A 13483-nucleotide genomic window follows, 5' to 3' on the forward strand; every position below is an offset into this window, starting at 1 on the left:
GTTCGTCACTTTTGCTTTCGAGTTTGCACAAGCCACACATAGGTATCCCAATTGTGAGTGGAAGCTGTAGTGACCCATCCATGGCTGCCAGGATCTACACAGCGACCGTGTTTATTGCGCAGATTATGGTCGCCGACACAAGAGGCGCATCTCAAAGCAGAGTGACTTTGTGAGTGTTTCTCGTTTGGACATGACAGCGCTGAAAAGAGTCCTGGGCCCAGCGGTCGCCAGCAACGTGGCCGAGGACGACCAGCTGTGCAGGAACTGCTTCAGGTATTTTCGCGACGTCATAAGTGACATGCCCAGTATAGCTCATTCTTAACGGCGCGTGACAGCGAATATGTTGAGCCCGAAGAGGTCATCAAGATATCAACAAACAGATCTCCTCTACCGATATTGATGTAACCCCTTTAAGACATCCGGGGTCCTTGAAAGAAAAAAGCATAGAGGCTTACGTATCTCGTAAGCATGCTCAAGTAACATCGGCAATCAGCAGATCTGTGCGCCGCAAAATCGGTGATGCGTACGGTGTGAACGAACGGCGTGAATCGGCAGTGGAGTGCAAGTACTGCCCGGACCTTCTAGAAAGCATACGAGAAATGTACCTCACAGCAGGCCAGATGTCAACTTCTAACGCTCTTGCCGGACACGATCAGCAAAAAAGAAACAATGTTTTTGGTACCAGGAGCCACGAAATACGTCATCGATAAGACAAGACGCATTAGGCGATCGGAAGGTGTTTGGGCCATACCAGATCCATGCGCTGGGCACCGGCTTAGTGAGGCTGAAGTTGCGACTGCACTGAAATACTACCTGGATGATGAACTAGACCGTTCCGTGCAAAGTCCGAATACGAAGGACGTTGTTCACACTTTGAGAAACGGCCAAAAAGAATGGGTAGTGAAAAGATTCATGACTCGCTCCATTCGTGAGACATCGAGCATTTAAAAAAAAGTCCATCCGGAAATAAAGCTAGGCGTGACCAAGTTCTAATCCCTACGACCAAAATGGGTTCGAATAGCACCTTACCAGTTGCAGTGTCTGTGTACCTACTGCGCCAACTTCGAACTTGTTATAATCGCAGCGAACAGTGTTTCTGCAACAAAGTTATGCAAAGAAACGATTAGAAGTTTGTGTGTGTGCGACCACACCAGCGAAGCGTGCCTTTTCCGGGAGTGCAGGGGATGCGCTGAGGCTAAGTGCATAACCCTGAGGAAACTAGAAATTGCTGCGGAATGTGAAGTGGTGGCGATGTGGGAGTATGGTGACCTCATCAGGAAGACCATGAGCGGGCGCGCATTTCTGAAAGAGATACGCATGTAAGCCTCATTGTACGTAAAGCACGAGCACGTTCACAACATACAGAGGAAGGCAACCTGGACCGAAAAGCAGTTCGCAATGTTGAGACACATCGTTCTCCGCTTCGACTTTGCTGAGAACCGGACAGCGAACTTGCCAAATGAAGTGCAGGGTCACTATTGGCAGAGAAGCCAAGTGTCTATATTCACGTGTGTGGTTAAAGCACAGAACGCCACACTAAGCATGGCGACCGTGAGCGGCGAGAAGCGGTGAGCGACGACTTACGGCATGACACAGCCCATGCGCTGCTTGCTTTGAAGCAAATAGTAGAAACGCTCGAGGACATTGTCCCCATATTTACACAGATATCTGACGGTGCTGTAGCGCATTTCAAGAACAGATATCAGGTGCACGAAATTCGCTCTAACAGTCTGCTGACCCGCTGGATATTCTCTGCGAGTGGGCATGGGAAAAATGCTTGTGACGGTGTTGGCGGATCCCTCAAGCACGCGGCAAGCGTATACAACCTACGGTCGCCAGCAGCGGACGTCATATGATCTGCCGAAGACTTTGTCTCTGTGCTGACAAACCGCAGGCATGCGACACATCTCCTGCACTTTCCTTCAGGCGAAGTTGCATCGTTCCGGAGTGCGAAACAAATCGAGTGGTCGTCGTTGCGGCCAGTGTACGGCCTTCGGTCCGCACACGTCTGGTACAAGGCGAGTGCACGGCACCATCGGAGGTCCTTCTTGCACGAACAATGAATGAAGTCAACATCCCGCATTAATATCTGCCCTCTGTGTATCTTAAAACTAAGAGAAGTTTACTCTGGTCCTGATTTAGATGTACTGTACCGTAATTTGTCCTCGTTGTTTCTGCCTTTTCGCTTTTTGAACCAATCAATGAATCTGATTCAAATATGCCATTTACGACTTCAAATTGTGTCTTAATCCATTCAAGTCATCGATTACTATGCGTGAAGAATTCGCGCGCCGAAGGCCGGCAAGCGATACAGTGGCGCGTCAGTTCGCACGAGCCTGGCGGGGTAGGGTCGATCCCAGCGGCCGTAACTCGGCCTGTGAGCGCTTACCAGAGGGAAATTTTGCGTCAAAAGCAAGAAAAAGCATCCACCTTGAGCCACAATTTTTTTTTTCTTTTTCGAATAGAACATAAGGTTTTTACGCGAATGCTTGGCCAACTTCGACAAAACGTGTCGACCTATGTCAATTCAGACGCGATTTCCCCACAAACAGCGCGATGAAGAAATTTGCTCTGCTTACCATTAGAAAGAGCGTAGAACAAGCTTTCGTTTGATATGCCTTTTACCAGGTTACCGCGAAAGTGAATCGCGCAGGTACGGTAACAAAATATGCGCAATTGAAAATTGGGGCCCTGCCTGAATTGAAATGAAATCGCCCTGTTGTAATACCCGTGACATTTCTTAATATTGTTATTGCTGGTTATCCTTGTGAATCACGTATATGTTATGCTATCCCGATGGAGGACCCTTCAAAAGGGATCATTTCCCACTGTGTGCTCTACTTCGTGTTTCTGATGTTATTGATGTAATTGTACATACTAAATAAAAAACAAAACAATATACTAAACAAAACTACAAAAATATATACTGAAGGGAGCCTTGGATGACATGAAGAGTTTCCTATACTAGGCCAGAGCAGACGATGGTTTGCAAGGTGGAGAGGGGGAACTCTTAGGCCTCTGGGGCATGCTTCCTGCTGTGCTAACTTTTCTGTGCTGACACACTCTGAGCTGGTAGGTTTCAAGATACAAGGAAAGTTCTTATTTGTGTGAAAGACAAGTCTAAAGTCTCTATGTCTCAGTGTCACCTGGCCGACATTTCGTTCAGACAAATAGTTAATTTTATTAGGCATTGTAAACATGGCACGTACTACAGAAAACACCAAACTTCCCCACCACATACGTAGCTTTGTAACGGTTTGTCCCACACCACTGGGATGGGTATCATTCGATATCTCATGAAAGGGTTTTTTTGTGATATAGGATAGTTACACATATTACAAATGTATGATTTTGATGAAAAGTGTTCAAATTTACACACTATACTCTTGCCTTATTTGACCTCAGTTATCTGAAAAATGCTAATTTTGTTTTCAATCATTTACAGCACACAAGTAGCTCCATACCTCTCCTTTACATTGACAAACAGATATTTTTCATTTTTTGCGCTCGAGGCATAGTTTCTTCCCCCCGATACACTGTTCTTTGTGCAATGCTTTCTTGTGCCACTCCTTTCCATTCCATCAAAACATTTCACCACGTAGCACAGTTTTACTTTGTGTTAAGGAACTTGTCATATAGACGTCAATCCATTGTGCAGTTTTCATGTGCTGTATTTTACGAATATGGTGGTAACTTGCAGTGTGTGTCAAATAAACCCCCACAGGTATTATATTTGATACGCATCAATTAATGTTCAATCCTCCTGAGTTTTTTGAGAAATATTAAATTTGTCCAGTATGTTGGACATCGCCCCGGGAGACCCTTTTCGGCTGTAGTTCGAGTCACAGAGGCTCCGCCTCAAGGCGTGCGTCATATGTCACGTGAGGAGAGAAAGAGAGAGCAAGGGATGGAGCGGGAATGGCGGGAACACCAAAGACGGGGATGGGGGAGGTATGTGCCCGGCGGCAGAACTGTTTGCAAGTAGGGCAAATTATTCGAGCTTTTTGGAAGTTCTAACTTCAAAAAATGTATTACGAGCTGTTATATGTACGCAGCCCGTCAGACTGAGAACAGGATAAATATTTCGTTAAATGTTCCGTTGAAACAGTCAGCACTTCCAAACGCGTCACGAAATATTATTTACGCCGTTGTCTCTGTACCGCTGTCCGACGCGTGTTACCCATTACGGCTTCTCGAATTCAGCATTATGTATTCGATACACGGTGATTTTCATATTTATTTTACTTCACAAAATAGTATAGATTATCATAGCTATGTGGAACTTTTGTACGAACTTTGTGTTTCCTCTCATATCAACCTCTGTGAAGTAGGGTAGGGTTCCTTTGGCTACCAGGGGTAAACATCCCATGTCATCATAACTTCTCTATCATTTATTGTTGTTGTTGTACATGCTTCCGAATTTCGAGACATACAGAGAAACTCTTTCATTAAATGGAATACATTAATCATATGTATATTGCTCTCAGTCTATTCTTTTGCTATTTTCTTTTATTTTATGTTTCCAGCGATTTGAGTACACATTTGAATCACACATCACGGGCACAACTGCTTGTTCACACCTGTCGCACTTCGTCTAAATTGTATTATGCTGCAGAAGACGAAAGTTCAGGGAGTTCAGAACAGTCCCCTTGTGATTTGTAGTTGTTGATCGCAAACTTTTCCGAAGTTCAGCAGCAGGCACTTGTGTTTCCGTTCGGCAAACACTAATCTCCATTTTGCGTTTCCTCCCCCTTTTTTTCTTTCGTCTAATAAATATATCCCCCCCCCCCCCCCCCATCTTGCCTGCGAAGAAAGGACTAGTGAACGAGTTACTCTTCTTGTTGCAATCTGGAATGATATGCTTGGTTTAACAAACGAACAAAAACTCGCTGCGCGTCTCTCACGTAAAAATAAAAGATTGTCTCACTTGGGGTCTAAAGTAGAGACATGACGCCACCTTTTCAAAAATAATCAAGGAAATCGAAGATGGCATTTTTGAGAAAACTGAGATGCAACATTGGCAATTTTCGCCTACCATGTGCGATTCTCAAGCTAATAACACAGAAAGCATTGGACTGAGAAAAATGAACTTTATACAGCACGAAAGTTCTTTCAACGTCCTATCGAATGGCACTAAGCTCGCTGTCCTCAGACGTACCGTCATGAAGCAAATTGGTAACAAAGTTTGGCCTTTTTGAACGTTTACGCCAAGTTTGGCAATTTTTAGCAGAAAATCTGTGACCCTCAGAGTCCTGTGGGTGGCTGTCGACAGTGTCTACGGTGCAGCCTATAATCAGAAAAAAAACTCCAGTTCCTAGACATAAAATCAGCGGTGCTAGATCCCGTCAAAGTCGGTCCAGAAGAAAGCGCGCTCAAGCAGCCTCGGACTTTCCTTCTCTCCCACGCGGAAACTACTCAACGCACGAGCGTCGCACGTGGCGCGATTTGCATCGTTTGAGCTGTCATATAACATATTTTTTCTAGCCGAATTAAAAAATAAGACTTTCACACGTTGTTCGATTTAAAATGAAACTACCCAGCTGCAACGTGTCCGATTGGGGTGTAAGGGAGCTGCTGTTTGATAGCGGTACCTGCCAGGATTAGGGAGAGTGAACTAGTTGCACTTACCTGATGATCCTCGTCGTTCTTCTATGAAGCGTTACTGTCAGCTCCACCCATGCACAAGCACATAGATATGTGGAAGAACGTTCCTTCACAAGAATCCTCATCAGTCACACACACAGCACTGCACAACCACAAGTAGTGTCCACGTTCCACATCCAATGCACTGAAAAAGACGAGATGCTGTGAGACGGTGTACAATGAGCCCTCATTGGTATGAGCGGCGTTAACATGACATGCTCGTAAATCCATCGATGTAAATCCAGCTTGTTAGTATGACAATTTGCTGATTCCATGTTTGCATCATGAGTAGGATCAAACACATGTATTATTAGGGAGTGACTTTTTCGGGTTAAACAAGATTACGCCCGTTTCTTCCCTCCGAACGGACCTCTGACCAATTCGGGTTAAACCCGATTTCTCCCCGAATTCCACCCACTACGAAATCCCGTGACCTTTCCACTGAAGACCAGAACAAAGGTGGCCACGTGTAACACACTACAGTTGAACCTCTCAATAACGAACGTCCATTTAACGAAATCCTCCGTTTAACGAAAAATTTCCGTTGCACGAGCGCGTCCCCATAGACGCCAGTGTGTTTTTGAGCTCGATTTAACGAAATACGTTCGTTTGGTCACCTCTATTTAACGAAGTCCCCGGGCTCTCCTGAGCGTGTCTTTACCCCTTAACCACAAAGAAAAGGAGGAGAAACTTCCTTCTCCGTTGGTTTTACGCGAGTTTTCGTTGGTTACTTCGGTTGTCACGTGCTGGGGGCGCGAACGTGCCGACGTGTGCTTCGCCTCTGCCGGTAATCGGTGCGCAGATGCTGTGCGCCGCGACGGTGTGTCACGCCGGCGCGAGGCTCTCTTCGCACCCGTTTTCGGACAAGAAAACACGCATTGCTGACATTTTTTGCTCACACCTCGCGAAGTCTTATCTGCTTGTGTTGATGATGACGACGACAGTACGTTGTGGTTTTGTGCCTTTTCATTACTTTTTTTTTTGTTCGCGCCGCTAATGCTGACGGTGGTAAAATGGGCATGATGCCGCTGCCGTTCAACGTTCCATCGGCGCAGGCGTCTACGCGACATGTACCCATTTCTCGTTCTTTTCGGCGGCGTACTATTGTTCTTTCCGGACGTCATGAGTGAAAGTGAACCAAAGAAACTTCGATACGCAAGCGCGTAGGAAAAAGCAGTCGAGGTTCATCCGGAGTTACAAAGGTAATGAACGCTCAGAGCGACACTGTGCAGAAATTACGTGTTACCTAGCATTATGTAATGAATAGAGCTTGATATTTTGTGCCCTTCTTACCTTAGTACCTGTTTCATGACAAATGACGTTTTGCGGAATGCGCGGCGCTGGTAGTGCGGCGGCCATCTTCGTTTAACTTGGCGTGTTCCATTTAACGAATATCTCGATATAACGAAACGAAGAGTCAGCATTTACAAATTCGTTATATAGAGCTTCAACTGTATTAAATGGGTCACTGACGTGCCCAGAAATGCATCCAAGTGTGTCAGTAGCCTACTGTCCATTACTTATGAGATTAGCGTCAGTAGGTCACCCACAAAAAAACTTGGAAAGGAAACCAGTGAATAAGCGATCCCCGAATTTCCTCTTTTGATCAGCAAATAATTATTTTTCAAAGATATTGGCTAGATTTCAGTCCTAATCTGTCATTAGCAATGTCTGGATGCATCTACGATGGGACGAAAAGGATGGGACAATGCAGAAGACTGGTGCAAGAACCATGATGACCTGGAGGACGTTCACTGGTATGCAAATATTGCCACGTAGTGTTGCCACACGGTCCTGCGAAGAAGCCCTTCGACAGGATACGAGAGCATCTGGCATCAACCCGACATAAGACATGCACGCTCGAAGAAAAAGCGAAGAATGAAGAGCAGCCGACGCTGTGTTTGATATCATGTTCAGACAGCGGCGAAAGGACCAACTTGCAACGAGCGTGGTACATGACTTTGTTCGCACTCAAGCATATGCCGGTGTGAGCCGGAACACGCCGATGGTGCCCTAGGTGACTTTGTGAAGAAATACTGCCCAGCAACAAACACAACGCCACCAAGTGACCAGTTGTAGCGGCGCCATCTCAAGAAGGTATTTGAGAAGGACACTGAAGTGTGAAGACATAGCACAATCGAATGTTAGTGTAATTGTGGATGAGTCTCCTGACATAACCAGCATTCCAACTGTAAACGTTTTGTTATGCTACTACAGCAAAGAAAAGAAGGGAAAGCGAACAGTATTAACTGACGTGGAAAGAGTGAATGCATGCAACAACTTTACTATTGGTAATGTTGTCACTAAAGCTTTAAATAGTGTGGCAAAGTCATGGAAGAACGTAATTGTGTTGGCTTCAGATTCAGCAGAGTACATCAGAAAAATGATGAAGGACATCTGTGCAGCAGAGGCCACACAAGTTTTGCACGTTAAGGACATACCCCACCTTACTCATGTCACTGTAGACTGCGCTGTGTCTGGAAGTTGTGTAGCAGATGTTCAATCCGTTGTAATTAAGTTTGGTGCACTCTTGAAGCATGCAAATAAGCTGTTCCAGGAGTATCACCAGCTTTGCCGCGTAAATGGAATGGACAGAAGCGATATTCGCAAACCTCCCGCTGTTGTTCCGAACAGAAGGTCTACCTTTTACAAGTCACTAGATTGCACTGTAGATATGTGGGGTCCTTTGACTGACTTGGTACAAACCAACACTAGCAACAGCAAAGTGGCAAAGATAAAGAGCATACTTGCTGGACACAGCCAAAAAATATTTGTAAAAGCTGTATTGATGCGAGATGCACTTTGACAGTTGATAGACATCCAAACTGAGCTCGAGAGTGGGAAGGTTTTAGTGTCCCACTACGAGCATCTTGTTTGCGTAAAGTTACCACAGGTATTTTCAGACCTGCAAAGCGAAAGAAGCAACACGGCAAGTACAGCGTAGGCAATGCCTTAAGGGCAGAAAGAGAACATGTGAAAAATAGCCTTGATGAGTTCTGCAATAGCCTGTGCGAAAAGTGCTCTAGGACCGTTGCGCGAAATGTAAAAGCAGGTACCAAGTTCAACCAGATGCGTTTCCTGAAACTAAGCTCTGTCCTAGACCCTTTTAGAAAAGCATCAGTCCCGCAGCAGGTAGATCACTACAGTGATTTGTTCCGCCTTGTTGTGGACAACCTCTCTCATGTTAATGCTGAACTAAAGCAATATTTCATTGAGGATGCACCTCAGAATCCCAAGTTGCTGACTACCTACTTGGGAAGATGCTAAGGAACACTACCCACACTTGTCACAGGCAGCTCTAGCTATTCTGTGCACACCAAATGGCAGCTGCAACGCTGAAAGAGCATTCTCCTGATTGGGATATGTGCAACGTCCAGAGCACTCACAAATGTCATCGGAACTCCTCAAGATGCAAGTGATGCTATTTGTGAACAAGAATGCCCATAAACACATGTGGTCGGTGTTGTAAATAGTACTTCAACTTGTAGGCACTCCAAATATCACTCTTAAGCATTGTGATTTCGATAGATATAGGTGCTGTAAATATCATTTACAAGTGACAAAATACAAAACACCTGACAACACCAGAAGGCACAATTATTGCCCGATTTCTCCCTGAATTTCAGCATTAAAAATGTAACCCAATTTCCTCCCCCCCCCTGAATCTGGGTGAGGCATAAAACCCGAAAAAGTCACTTCCTATGTATTATCCTCTCATTATTGTGACTTCGGCACTTCACCTTCAGACTAGCACCAAGGAAAGGCTACTATGTACTAGAGCCATGCACGGGCCTACTTTTCCGGGCCCAACCGGGTCACATCGAAAAATGGCTCGAGCCCAGACCTTGATGTTTTTATGCGGCTCAGCCCGATGGCCCAGTGAATTGAGCCCGGCCTAGTATTTCCAACTGTGATGTACGCGTTTCCAGCGCTTATCAAACAAATTTATAAGTAAATTTATAAGAGAAGACATGGCCACAAACATACAAGAACTGTCAGTTTAACACTAGAACAGTACGACACATGATAACGACGCATATGAGCATAATGTTTCATTTTTCATTTGCACTCCTGTCTGATGCCTCAAACCAACAGAACTTAATGAATAGTTGTCAACAAGGAGCATGCCATGCCCAAAGCCGACAAGTTTTTCGTAGTGAATGAGAATACTTTAAACGTTTGACGTCACAGTCAATGGGGAGTGGCTTGTGGCTTGAGCGTGTAAGCATTCCACCCTGGGAAGCGATTTTATAAATTGAATTGCGCCGTAACAAAACATTGCTGAGCCAAAATATTTGACGAGAATGATTTTTACACCCAGCTTGACATTAAAAAAGGTTTTCAGCCAATCAAATCTCCGTTCCATGCTCCATTAAGATGTTCAAAAACCAGCACAAAAAACACAGACATAGGAGGAGAGGAGCTGAGACCATAACAGCTTTAATGACATAAAATTAGCCACTGCAGAACCACACCCCCAATGCGACATGCAGCGAACAAGATAAAAACAAAAAACAGACACTCATACAGAAGCATGTCATACTGGGCTAGCCCCGACCCTTGAAAGAGGTCAAACTCTTTGAGAGTGATAACAAGGCAATGTTTACACAGCGACTAATTCGGTGTTTTTGCATCTGAAACACCTGAATCAGTTCTCTTTCACATTTCGTGAAACCTCTGCCAGTACGTAATCTGTACCAGATCAAAACGCGGAGAGCATCAGCACAGCTGACTATGAGCAGGCAGATTAGGCCCCCTCCCAACTTGATAGACATTCGGTGTTCTTCTGTGCGAATATTGATGCAACAGTCCGTCTGCTGTAGCTGTCCGTCGTCGTTGGTCATGGGTTTGCTACAAGTCAAACACAGTACAGTAGACGACATTTGTAGTGGAACTTGTCAACAGTGTGGCGTGACTAACGTTACATGTGCTCCTAGCTTTTCTATTGGTTATCCTGGCACAAGTCCAGGTAGCTTGCACGGAGTAGAAAAAAGGCACCTGTATGCAACGCTTACCCCCTACTTTTTTCACACTGTACGATAATTTGCGTATGTACAGGATAACTTCCATTTTTTTGCAGACCATCTTCTCCCGAGCATCATTTGCGCCCACTCACTCTTTGCTCAATCTTTTTAGCTTTGTCTCAGCTACTGCCTTCAAGACAGTATCAGAAAAAGCAGCTTCAAGTCGTTCGATCTGCTGATCAAAGCTTCGCTGTATAGAATGAAGACAGCTTCTCTTTAAAGCATAGTCAAAACACAATGAAGCTATGCCATGCTTAACTAACTTAGCGTGTGAGGACTCATAAGCACTGCCTTTTGAGTGCTGCTTGCCATTCACGTGGAGGTGGTGAAGCTTCTTTATGTCCAGTTGTCCACGACTTTCATGAGCACGATCTCTGCCTCATTCAGACCGACAAGGAGGGAAGATCTGTGGTGTTGCTGCCCGGTCAGTTCTCCAAGAAGGCTACCCAAGTGACCCAGAAGAACTTCAAACAAATAATGGCGAAACCAAAAAAGGTAAAAGCGGCGGCCCTGAAGTCTTTCGAGGAGTTGAGTCTTGAGACTAGCAAAAGACGTTCGCAACTCCAAGACAGATAGGCTATGCATGTTTTTCGGCGCTAAGACCCACAAAGCTGACTCTCCCTCTAGGACCATCATTACAGAGGAAGGAGCGGAGGAAGTACTTGAGGAGTTTGTTTGGACATTGAGGAGCTTTTTTATTCTGTGCCATACATGGAATTGTTTGTAGCATTTGTGAGCTTATTGATAAGAATGGTACCATTGCTCTCCAGAACGAATGTGGAGTGTTGTTTCTTCTATGCAGCCGTTGAAGATGTACTTTTGTTGATTTTGACGGCGATCTGTATGTGCAGAAGCAAGGAATCTGTATTGGTTCTAGCGTGGCTCTCATTTTGTGTCACATTTTCTTATCAAAACTTGACAATGCCCTTAGTCCTGCTCTTGTGGACAAATGGGTGGTTAAGATTTTCAGGTATGTTGATGATTTTTCAACCCTTTGGAGGGTGGGCAAAAATTACAACTGCGTGCCAAAATGGGTAAGGCTTCACAAACAGCATCCACTCCTGATCAATTGTGAAAAGTTATATTCATAGGAATATTCGATAAGCCATTAATAGTCATATTGCATATATTTGCACTCTGGTTAGGTATAACAGAACACGGTTTGTGCTTTTCCACTTGTCTGCAAAGATTCGAGAGAGTGTGGTGGCCACAGATGTACACAGAAGCCTTTGTCGCACTCAACGCATATGAAATCAGTGTCCTTCCATAGATAAGCCTGCCACGTTGTTGGTTGGTGAAGACAAAGTAACTCCTGCCTGTTCAGCTTCACTGCGCGAGCGCCGCTACTTGCAATATAGGCGATGTTCACCCTCCAGCAACATATTACCAGTATACGTGTAAAAAAGCCCACAGATGAAGCTACAGTTCCCTGGAGAAGCCTCAAGTAGACAAACATCACTCTCCTAAAGCAGCTCCGCTGCACCATAAAGAGAGGGCACAGAAATTCAGACCGAGACTTTCAGACGCACTGATGCACCCGTACCCTTCAAAGGGTTAGTCCTGTTGATCTTAGCCACCGATGTGGACATAGATGTTGTATCTAACGGCGTTTTTGACACGTTTAGAGCTGTTTGCAAGACACTGAGGTTCACTTGAGGCTCTTGTGGCACGGTATACATAGGACAGACAAGCCATTACATGAATATTCGCGTAGAACCCCGAACGCCTATCAGGTTGGAATGGGAGCTAATTGGCCTGCTCATTGTGAGGTGTACAAATGTTCTCAGTTTTTTTATCGGGTACAGATTATTGGCAGGGGTTTCACGAAACGTAAATGAGAACTGATTGAAGCGAATGGAAAGTTAGGTAGCAAGCGAGCTGGTGGTGACGATCCATGACTTGAAAACCCGAGACGAGGTAGGGACGATAACAGACAAACACAAACGTGGTCTCAAACTCAGCATGTTTGAGCTGTTGAAGCGTTTCAAATGAAAGTCACGAAATTAATGGCTGTGAAAGCATTCCTTGTTATCGCTCTCGAATAGAGAGTTTGACTTCCTTCAAGGGTTGGGGTTAGACAAGTGACATGTGTTTTGGTATGAGTGTGCTAGTACATTTTTATCTTGGTTGCTGCACGGCGCAAAAGGATTGGGCTTCTGCAGGGGCCAAAATCGTCATTATAGTTGTTACTTTTCCCTGTGTGCATGTCTCCTCTCCTCCTGTGTCCGCATTTTTTTCCCACTGGTTTTCGAACTTCTTCATGTGATAAGAATGTGGAATAGAGAGAGTTGCTCCCCACAGTGTGTACACTGGGGGCCTCCTCAGAGAGGTTCCAGATACACCACATGATGAGAGAACTGATGTTCTAACCTTTTCAGTGACTTTCATCTTTCATACACCACATCATTTGTCATATTTTTGTGGTGAGTCCCACTTCAAAAAAGTGGGTGGGTAGGTCATTGTCAATTAAATGTTTTCAGCCTCACGTAAGTTGACGAACCTTTGCAGAGTGGAGCTGTGCTGCAAGAAATAAGGTACATGCGTGCACCAAAACCATAGAAGTCTTTACACAGGATGCACAAATATGTTGTGTATCTGTTTCCCTTCTTCTGTGGAATGCTCCACATTGCCGTCCACATCCTTCTCCATTGCCTGCACTTCCAACCCTTCTTCAGATCCACACTTTCAGTGTCTCTAAATCAGCTGGACTCTCATCCTCCATGTCAAAGTTGCTTAGTCTTTGGCAAAATCCAGCCCACTAATGCTTGGCCCTATAAGGTCTTCAAAGTTTTTGGACACCGTAGGACTTTGGTCAT

General features: G+C 45.0%; 1 long non-coding RNA gene across 2 annotated transcripts in view; it reads right to left on the reverse strand.

The window, feature by feature from the left end:
* Positions 1–1170: 1170 nt before the first annotated feature.
* Positions 1171–13483, reverse strand: part of LOC135387076 (uncharacterized) — a 29487-nt gene continuing 17174 nt past the window's right edge. For both annotated transcript variants that reach the window (XR_010420837.1, XR_010420835.1), the window contains 2 exons: positions 5629–5788; positions 1171–1302 (listed from right to left, as the gene is read on the reverse strand). This is a non-coding gene — a long non-coding RNA (uncharacterized LOC135387076). The remainder of the gene's footprint in view (positions 1303–5628; positions 5789–13483) is intronic.

Source organism: Ornithodoros turicata, chromosome 3 (genome assembly GCF_037126465.1).
Source record: "Ornithodoros turicata isolate Travis chromosome 3, ASM3712646v1, whole genome shotgun sequence".
NCBI classification, from domain to species: Eukaryota; Metazoa; Arthropoda; class Arachnida; order Ixodida; family Argasidae; genus Ornithodoros; species Ornithodoros turicata.